The sequence below is a fragment of the Magnolia sinica genome, chromosome 1, assembly GCF_029962835.1.
Source record: "Magnolia sinica isolate HGM2019 chromosome 1, MsV1, whole genome shotgun sequence".
Taxonomy (NCBI): Eukaryota; Viridiplantae; Streptophyta; class Magnoliopsida; order Magnoliales; family Magnoliaceae; genus Magnolia; species Magnolia sinica.
In genome coordinates, this window is record NC_080573.1 from 131,367,968 (window position 1) to 131,378,394 (window position 10,427).

Sequence of the window (10,427 nt, forward strand, 5' to 3'; positions counted from 1 at the left end):
AGTTTGAAGATCTAGCTGAGCCGAGTTCAAGCTAGGTAGCCTGTTGGCTGAGCCGAGCTAGGCCAAGCTCGACTCAGTTCGACTGGTGTGCAACTGTAGTTGCATGTGAACTTCTGACATACAAAGTCTTCTTTCTCGCCAACCTATCGTTACGAAGAACATCTGGGCTATATAAAAGATGGGTCACACCATAAAAATCACTTATAGTTGAAAATCACGGTGGTCCACTCATCAAGAGGGCTACACCACTGAAATCAATTGGCAACTGATGGTCTAAGTCAAATGTATAAGTGTGGCCCATGTAACTATTATGGACAGATGTTTTAAATCTGTCTGTTGGTCTGTCGATGACATCGAAGGCAGTCGTCGATGACATCGAAGGTTGCTCGATGCCATCGATAATTGTCGAATTTTTCACCCTTGGTCGCTGGACAGTTTTGGTCCGTTTTCGATGACATCGATGGACCTTCGATGACATCGAAGATTTTACGCGGATTTTCTGCGGAAACATAGATTTTACGATTTTTGTTTCCTATTCCGATTTTACTTCTTTCTAAACTTATATAAAGGGGTATATGCGAGATTATGAGGAATTCTAAGGCTTTCTAAAGGAGTTTCAATGGTTCCTAAAAGGATTTTAGGGTTTCCAAAGGGTGTAGCAAGGGTGAGATTCGAGATTGTTTGAATCGGGTAAGTCTTCTCTCTTTGTAATTGATGTTTTCATAGTGGAATTCTGTCGCTTTGTGCCGTAGTTTTTTCTCACAAGGGTTTTCCACGTTAAATTTGTGTTCTCTTGTGTTTGTTTGGTGTCATTGGATTGCTATCCTACATCTAAATCTGTGTGATTCCACAGCACAAATCTCCAACAAGTGGTATTAGATTAATCGTTGGGGCACAGATCTGAATCTGCAAGATTAGTAATAATGGGAAGCACTAGGTATAAGATTGAGAAGTACTCAGGAAAAAATAATTTTGAGTTATGGAATATCAAGATGATGAGTTCCTTAATCAAGCAAGGCGAAGATGGTGCTCTTGAGGAGCGAAAGTCTACTATGACTGATGATGGGTGAAATACTCTTGATAAGAAGGCTTTATCATCGATCCGTTTATGTCTCACGGATGAAGTTCTTTACAATGTCATGAGGGAGAAAACTGCAGCTAAGTTATGGGCAAAGTTAAAGGATGTCTATGCGAAAAAATCCTCAGAAAATCGCCTACATTTAAAGCGGCAGTAGTATAACTTCAAGATGGCAGAGGGTAGAGATCTGGAGGCTCACATCAATAACTTTAATAAATTAGTTTGCAAATTACTGGATATGGAGGAAGTGATGAAAGATGAAGAACAAACATGTATGTTGCTGAATTCTCTTCTGGCGTCGTATAAGTCATTCAAGGACACTATGTGCAGCACGAATAAAACCCTCAGTGTCGACACCATTATCTCAGGCGTTCAAGGGAAGGCTATGAGAAAGTTAAACGGCGACATGTGGGCAACTTCTAATGCACTGTTTAAAAGGGGTAGAAATTCTAAACAAGGTACGGGTTCTTTAGGTTCTAGATCTAAATCCAAGGGTAAAGGCAAAGGAAATGTAAAGTGCTGGAACTGTGGGAAAGAAGGACATGTGAAGAAGAATTGTGAAAATCCTAAATCGAAGAGAGAAGATTCTGAGGCTTCGTACAGGGAGGCCAATGCTGCCATGTTAAGTGGATCGAGTGGATGTGATGGTAATATTTTGTCTATATCTATTATCAGGCGGTCATACGATGATCGTAAGGACGAGTGGATGCTAGACACATGGGCATCTTTTCACATGACTCCTCATCGTAGTTGGTTCGCCAGCTACAGGGAGTGCGATGATGGACAGATGTTCATGGGCAATGGCTTTGCCTGTAATGTTGTGGCTGTTGGTACGGTGCACATCAGTATATTTGATGGGGTGGAGCGTACCTTGACTGATGTCAGGCACGTTCTTGATTTGAAGCAGAATCTGATTTCTCTTGGTGTACTTGAGATAAAAGGATACAAGTACACAGATATTGATAATGTTCTTAAGGTATCTAAGGGGGCACGGGTAATCGTGAAAGCGCAACGACTCCGTAACATGTACAGGTTGATCGGGAGCACTTCAAAAGGTGAAGCTGCAGTGGATGTAGTGGATTCTACCTTTATACGTGTGTGGCATGTTGGGCATGGCCACATGAGCGGGCATGGCAGGAAGGCTGAGATGTGCGGATATGGATACAGAGCAGGTGGAGCAGCCACCTATGAGAAGAATCACACGGCATAATCGCAGGATATCGGCGAGGTACATGGACGACTCCAATATCGTAGGGGATTCATCTTCTATTCAGATGGCTCTAGGTGAGCCTAGTGCTGAGAAGTGGAAGGTGACTATGGGCGATATGATGGATTCATTGTATTAGACCGATATATGGGAGCGGGTGGAGCTTCTAGTGGGCCGAAGAGCGGTTGGTTGCAGGTGGATCTTCAAGAGAATACAGCATAGATAAAGGGCGAGGTTGGTAACGAAGAATTATACTCAGAGAGAAGGGATCGGCTTCTCAAAGATATTCACACCGACGGTATAGCAGGTGTCTATTAGATCCGTGATTGGCGCTGGTTGGCCAATGTGATCTTGAGCTGGAAGGATGAGTGTGAATTCTACACTTTTATAAGGAAAAGTGAAGAGCAGATCTATATGAAGCAACCAGAGTTGTTCAAAGTTAAAGGGGCTGAGAAAAGACTTAACAGGAGGTCGTTGTTCAACCTGTCACCTAGGCAGTGGTTTGATTCCTTCATGATGAGTCAGGAATTGATGACATGTAAATCGCCAATTATGACATGTCTGAAATCAATGTATTGAAGACTCGGTTAAGTGGGACATTCAAGATGAAGGATCGGGGGCTGCAAAGATGGTTCTCGGCGTTGAGACTGAAGGAGGAGTAGGCTTTAGTAATCACAGGAGGAATACCTTGTGTGTAGGTATTGATCAAGGATGTGATGGGACAGGTAAAGCCGGAGAGAGTTCCCTATGCGTCTCTCCTCAAGTTTTTCTCAGGACATGTCCCAAAACAGATGAGGAAAAACAGGATATCTCATAAGCTTTATTCGAATGCGGTTGGCAGTGTATGCCATAGTTTGGATTAGACTGGTTATTCCACAAGCTATCAGTGTTGTGAGCAAGTACCCCGGCAAGTAATATTGGGTAGCGGTGAGATGGTAAGAAGACAACGTCTTTCCTTTTGAGAAGACAGGAGCAAAGGTGGTTGAGCATGTGAATTTTGATCTAGCAGACATGCTCACCTAGATCGTTCCTGCAAAGAAGTTCAAGTTTTGTTTAAATTCTCTGGGCTTGGCGATGACGTAAAAGGACGGAGAGTACAAGAGAAGCTATGATGTGATGCAGAGATAAAATAAGAGGACAAGAAGCTACACGGATGAAGATTAAAGACATGATGGAGATTGTTATGGACAGATGTCTTAAATCTGTCAGTTGGTCTGTCGATGACATCGACAGGGTTTCGATGACATCGAAGGTAGTCGTCGATGACATCGAAGGTTGCTCGATGCCATTGATAATTGTCGAATTTTTCACCCCAGGTCATTGGGCAGTTTTAGTCTGTTTTTTATGACATCGATGGACCTTCGATGACATCGAAAATTTTACGTAGATTTTCTGCGGAAATACAAATTTTACGATTTTTGTTTCTTATTCTGATTCTACTTCTTTCTAAACTTATATAAAGGGGTGTACGCGGGATTGAGAGGAATTCTAAGGCTTTATAAAGGAGTTCCAAGGATTCCTAAAAGGATTTTAGGGTTTCTAAAGGGTGTAGCAAGGGTGAGATTCGAGGTTGTTCGAATCGGGTAAGTCCTCTCTCTTTGTAATTGATGCTTTCATAGTGAAATTCTGTTACTTTGTGCCGTGATTTTTTCCCACAAGGGTTTTTCATATTAAATTTGTATTCTTTTGTATTTGCTTGGTGCCATTGGATTGCTATTATAGATCTAGATCTGTGTGATTCCGCAGCACAAATCCCCAACAGTAACAAGTGGGCCAATCCAGTTCTTTACATTGGTGGTCTTCACAGCGAGATCTCCCTCTTCGACAGCTGGAATGGTTTGTGAAAATGACATGTTGACACGGTGTGAAAGTTCACACAATGCGTTGTATGGGAACAATATATATCTCTTTCTAGCCATTTGGGTGGGTGAAAACACTTGAAAAAAATAATGATCATTTTTATTAATAATGAGTAGACTCTAGCTTCAAGTGAAAAATCTCATATTTTATTTTTATCTCTCTCACCCACTATCTCCGCTAGTCAATCAGAACTTTAAACTAGGTTAATGATTATTTCTTAAAATTTTCTTTTCAATTTGAGGAAGAAAACGTAAAATCAATAAAAACACCTGTCCAAACACAGCCTTTTTGTGGAACAAGCTACCTTAGTGGTCTTAGTAGGTTTGTTGGGTCTAACTCGGGCTTTGGGTGAAGGATTCCGGGTAATGGGGTCCACGGCCAGGGGTCGAAATTGATGGACCACTCTCTCTCTCTACCCTTCTCCCTCTCTAAAATTTCTAATGCATCATGCCAGGTGCCAATTCCCTTTTCTAGTGGGGTGTATAGGGATAAAGGCATGCAGTGGGAGTACCAATTCCTTGGCACTACAAGCTTTCGGTGGTGGGGACTTGGATTGGGTAGCGATCACTCTACTACCTAAGGCCGCCCCACTGTAATGTCTGTGTTCCGTCTTTGCTATTTATCTTTTTTGGAAGCTTATTTATGGGAGGAGATTAAACGCCTATTGTTGAAAACTTCTCGGGGGCTTAGCCTGATGTTTGTTTTGCCAACTTATTTATAAAGTCACGTGAATGAAGGAAAAATGAAGTTTTCAATAATAGTCATTTAATCTTCACTGTTTTATATATTATGATTCACTTGAGCTTTAGATCTGACTAATGAAAAAATAGAAACTTATAAGTAGAAGTAAATAGGAAATAAAATTAGAGGTAAATGAATTGGGACTAAATGACTTAGCATGTGTTTGGATGGGAGTAAATGAAATGCATTTAAAATTCAAATATATAGTTTGGATAACGTAAATGAGAAGATTTGAAATCCGTTAAATTTTTTTAATATATTCACATTAACATATGTTATATATCAAATCAACATTAATATATCAAATTAATATATATGTGTGAAGTTAATAGATTGATTATAATAAGCCCATTAAATATATTTTAGTTAAAAAAAATTCTTGAGCCTTAAGTGATTAAATAGTTTGAATTATTTTATTAGTGTGATTTTAGTGATCGATGTTACCAGTATTTGAATAGTTTTGAATCATCACTAGCATGTCACGTATATGGTGAAAATGTGTGGTGCCATCTTTGTTTGGTTATACAACTTTTTAGGAGACTTAAAAAAGATATTTCACCTCCATTTACTTTCAAATCCTCTTTCTTAAAAAAGATTTCATTTACAAAACCATTTAATTACATTTTATTTTATTTGTATGTATTTACTTTTATTCTTGTAAATACTTAAAATATTATTTTAATTCATTTACTTTCACCTCTCTCCATTAACTTCTATCTAATTGCCCTTAAAATGAGTTCAAAACAGGTCAATATCATGAATAAAACAAATACATCATGGCAAAGACTTTCAGAGCTTTTCCGCCACCAACTTAGGTAGTGGAGGGGACACTACCCGATCTAAATCCCATTGGTGGCATATGATGGAACTAGACCCGAAGTGATGGGACCCGACAAGTCCGGCCCATCACTTGCACCAACAGCAACCAATAGCATGACTGCTTTTTGGTAGTCAGTCCTAGTACCAAAGCAGACCTCTCATATGCACCGCATTGTTCACACGCATGCTCGAGACAATCCACATGCATGTTCACATGGTGTACGTGACCCTTATTAGTTGTTGTTCTTTTTTTCTTTTTTTTTTTGGGATTTTTAAAAAAAATTATATTATATTAAGACTACATTCAGATAAATGAAAATTCCATATATAATCCTAAACCATGGCTTGCCCCAGTGGTAGAAACGAATCAATAATGGCTTGGATAGATGATTGGACGTGGCATTTTCCACTTTAATTTTTTTTGGACCTACAAGTGTAGGTGGGATGTTAGCATATAGCCAGGTAGGTGGGATGCTCCCATTCCCCTGAAAAATAATGAGAGAAACTTTTATAAGGTGGCAGAGGATGATGGATGATATTTACGCAATTAAAAGTTACTTAGGAATTGCACATGCTACATGCATCTAATTCAAATCATGGGTCCCAGTTCATGAATAAAAATTACGATCATTTGAGAATGGGATTAGGAGACATTTATTAGACAGTAGAAAATAATGCCCTATTTCAGTTGACAAGTGTACATGAATGAGAAGTTAGTCGACTTAATGAGGTAATATATGCCATGTGTACAATTTCTGAGTGCCTGTGCATCAAGAGCCATACTCTGCCAGAGTAGATTAGGAAGGTCATTATAATAAAGCACTGTAAATGCCCAACATAAGAATACTAGGAAGGTCAATTGGAATGGTTGGTCAATTGCTGTTAACTGTCCATTTGTTTTGGACCCAAGCGGCTACCTGATGATGAAGTGGGCGAGGTTTTTAGATGTGACACCTACCTTGTTTGGATCCGTTTGGATTGTTGACGAGCAGCTCTAATCTTGAGTGGCTATGACTCATGTTCACGTGTGAGAAGTGCAATCAGCACGCGTCATTGAAAGATATGAATAGCACCACATGTACCGCATCAGAGAGAGAGTAGCACCGCATGTACTGAGAAAGAGATGAATAGCACCACATGTACTGAAGGAGAGAGAAATGAACAGCACCACATGTACTGAAAGAGCAGCACCACATGTACTGAGAGAATGAGAGAGAGGGGCTCTCTACGGCAAAGGAGACCGCGTGAGTTGGTAGGCCCACATTTAAATAATTTGAATCTCCTCAACTTTGTAAAGATTAATTTGACACGCGCTCATCATCTGAACCAACGGTCAAAATAGGGGACCACGTGGATTGATGTATATGTTTTTTTCACGCCCTGCGTGAGCTTAAAAATGAGGGACATGAATGGCTGAAGTGTACCATACCACAAGAAGTGGGATTTTTTTTCTCCTTTTGTTAGCTTGTTATTACACCCTACTGTCAGATCACACGTCACTGTTAGCCACCCCCACTAAGATTTGATACAAGACGACCGTGTTGAAACGAGTTTTCTTTCACTCACTCTACGGGTGTCAGGAAGAAGGTTCTTTTTTTTTTTTTTTTGGGGTGAGCTTGTTAGTACACACCCATTTCAGTACACACACTCCATGTTAGCCACCCCGGCTAGGGATCGATGTCAAGACCTCGAGCATAAAGTCACATGAATCGGGATTCAAAACTCTTTAAACCTACTTTGATATTTATTTGCCATCTAACCTGCTCATGGATGATGGGAAAAATAAATATAAGCTTTATCCAAAACTTTCGTGGCCTTAGGAAGTTTTCAATATTAATCTTTCAATTCCCATTGATTATGCGGTGTGGTCTACTTAAGCTTTCCATTTCCTCGTTTTTGGACCCATCCTAAAATGATGTGTCAAAATAAGTGGACCGTGTAAATAAAGTATATACATCATGATGGCCCACATAGCCAAGATTGTCTGTAACTCGCCAACGCACAAAATTGGAACGCGGATTGCATCCTACCCGTAAGATGGGAATGGGCAGAAGATCTGACAAGCCACCATGATGTATGAGTTTAATCCACTCCGTCCATTCATTTTGCCATCGCATTTTATAAAATAGAGCCAAAAGTTAGATAAATATAAGCCTCAAATGGACCACACCACAAGAAGATGAGGTGAGAATGATTCTCACCATTGAAACTTTCTTAGGGTACAAATATCAGCTGATCCAAAACTTTTGTGGCCCACGTATTTTTCAACGGTAACAGTTTAATACCATTGTACGGTTCACTTATGTCTTGGATATGCCTCCGTTTGAGCCTACATCCTAAAATGATACCGATAAAACCTATACATCAGGTGGCCACTTGGAGCCCCTTCCCGTTCCGAGCTGGAGACAGACAGGCAAGACCCAATCCGCGTTCCCAAAATTGGTCACATTCCTCACCACTTTTTAGATTTTTGATAAATTTGGACCGTTGATTATATTTCCTTCCAATCGTTTATTTTATGGCCACTGCCCTTACAATTTATATGAATCATTAGCGTGAATTTGGATTATAATGCATCTACATTTGGCTCACCATGTGAAATGTGTATGCATTGGCGTGAATGTGTGCCGCGTGTACAGTGGCTTGTGCATGCGTGCCTATGGATAGTCATACCCTGTCATAGCATAAGAGCTTCGAAGATAAAAAAACCCTTCGAGAAAAGATATTTTCAGGTTCAAACTTCAAGATTGTAAGGAAGCAAGGCCACCAGCAAACTTACAAAATGGTACAGGAATCGACGTCCCAGCGGCTCCTACTTCCTGTATTGACGGATATACCCCTGGAAATGCTGATGAGCAGACCTGTAAAGTCTTGAATATTGGGCCAGTCTGCATCAGATTCACCCCGTCAATCAGTTGTGCCACCACATTTTTTACCATGGATCCTAAAAATCAGTCTAATCAAAGACTTAGGTGGGCCACACCACTGGTGAGGGTGTAAAATATGACTAAAATGTCCTTATCTCTGGAAATCTATTCATCCCAGTCTGTCGCGTAAGATGGATGGATTAGATGTCAAGTACACATCATGGTGGACACCACACACAGTTTGGATGGTTGGACTTCTAATTTTATAACCGTTACCTATGGTGTAGGTTTTGTAACGGCCTGATTTTTTGGCTTGGATTAAACACAGGATGGATATATCTGATGGACGGGATGGATTTCATCATAAGTAGTACATCTACATCAGTGATTAGTCGCCACCCCATGTGATTACACATCATTTCGAAAGCGACAATCATACGGAGAGAGTGCGTTAGCACCATGTGGAAGAAGGTGCATCAGATCTACCTTATGCATCAGGTGTACCGTCTCAGAAACTCTTGAAAAATGGCCGGTTCGAAAAATATTCGAAGAATCCAACTATTTGCAACATGATTTCTATTACATGACATTCTGGATCTTCTATGTATGTGCCTTCCATGGCCGGAACCAGTTACACCATATCCCCCCTCTTTTTATCAAATTTCAAAACCCTTTCCAATTCAATAAGTAATCCCAGAACGCATTGATGATATATCCTTAGAGGCTGTTACAATTTTTATGCATATTTGTAATTATCTATGAGATTTTGAAATTATTATGATATTTCTAAGTTAGGGGCTGAGGCCCACAATGGGTGATCCGTCCTATCCACTTTGTCAGCCAGCTCGCGGTGGGTGTTTAACAAACGTTACGGTGAACCTAAAAAGTTTCAACAATGAGTGTTATTATTTATCACCATTATTTTCTATTATGTGGCTCACACAAGCTTTGGATTAAGCTGATATTTGTGCCTTGGCTCTAAAATGACACGACAAAAAGAATAGGTGGAATAGATTATACACATACATCAATGTGAGCCCCTATAAGTTTAGCCTTCCCATGCCAAAGGCTCTCTCTACTCACTTTCTCAAATAGGACGAGTACGGTCTCAAATAGGTAATTTGGCCTAAAAAACTTCTCAAGACTTTTTAAAAGACTACTCTCGAAATATTTAGAAGGTCAAATCTCTTTTGAGAATTTGACCATCCACCAGTACCGTAAAAATCCTTGATAATATCGTGGGCCTTTAAATATCTTGGTTGTTTTCAAATCAATACTATTTTATCATCAAACAATCACAACGTCAATAAAAAATTTATTTAAAATTTCAAATTATCCCCTATACACATGTAATACAATTATAAAAATATCAATTAATTAATAAAAACCCTTGTATTTTTACCAGATTTTTTTATAACATCCCAAGAAAACCTCAAAAATTAAAAATCTCCTTAAGGATTTGAAAATTTTCAAACTGAGAAATTCTACTCTTGCTCCGGTGGTAGACTCTCAAGAGTTTCAACACCGGGTCAAGGGTTGAGTATGCATGGGTGGTGAAATCCCACTACCGCATGAGTGCGTGGAGGTGTGTGCGTGTGTTAAAAAAAAATAAGATAAAAATAAAAATAAAAAGGTCAGCCCAACTCTGGCTTGTTTACCAAAGTTTGCTTAACCCAACCTCACCTAAACTTCATTAAGCCCAAGCCAACCCAATCTATTAAATTGTAATACGTCATGCTTGATCAAACTAAGCCAACTTAGCTCGACCCAATTCATGTTTGATCAGGGAATATGCGGCAAGAGGTATGCCCACCTTGTTGGATGTAAATCAGTGGGGCCTATTGGTGAACAATCA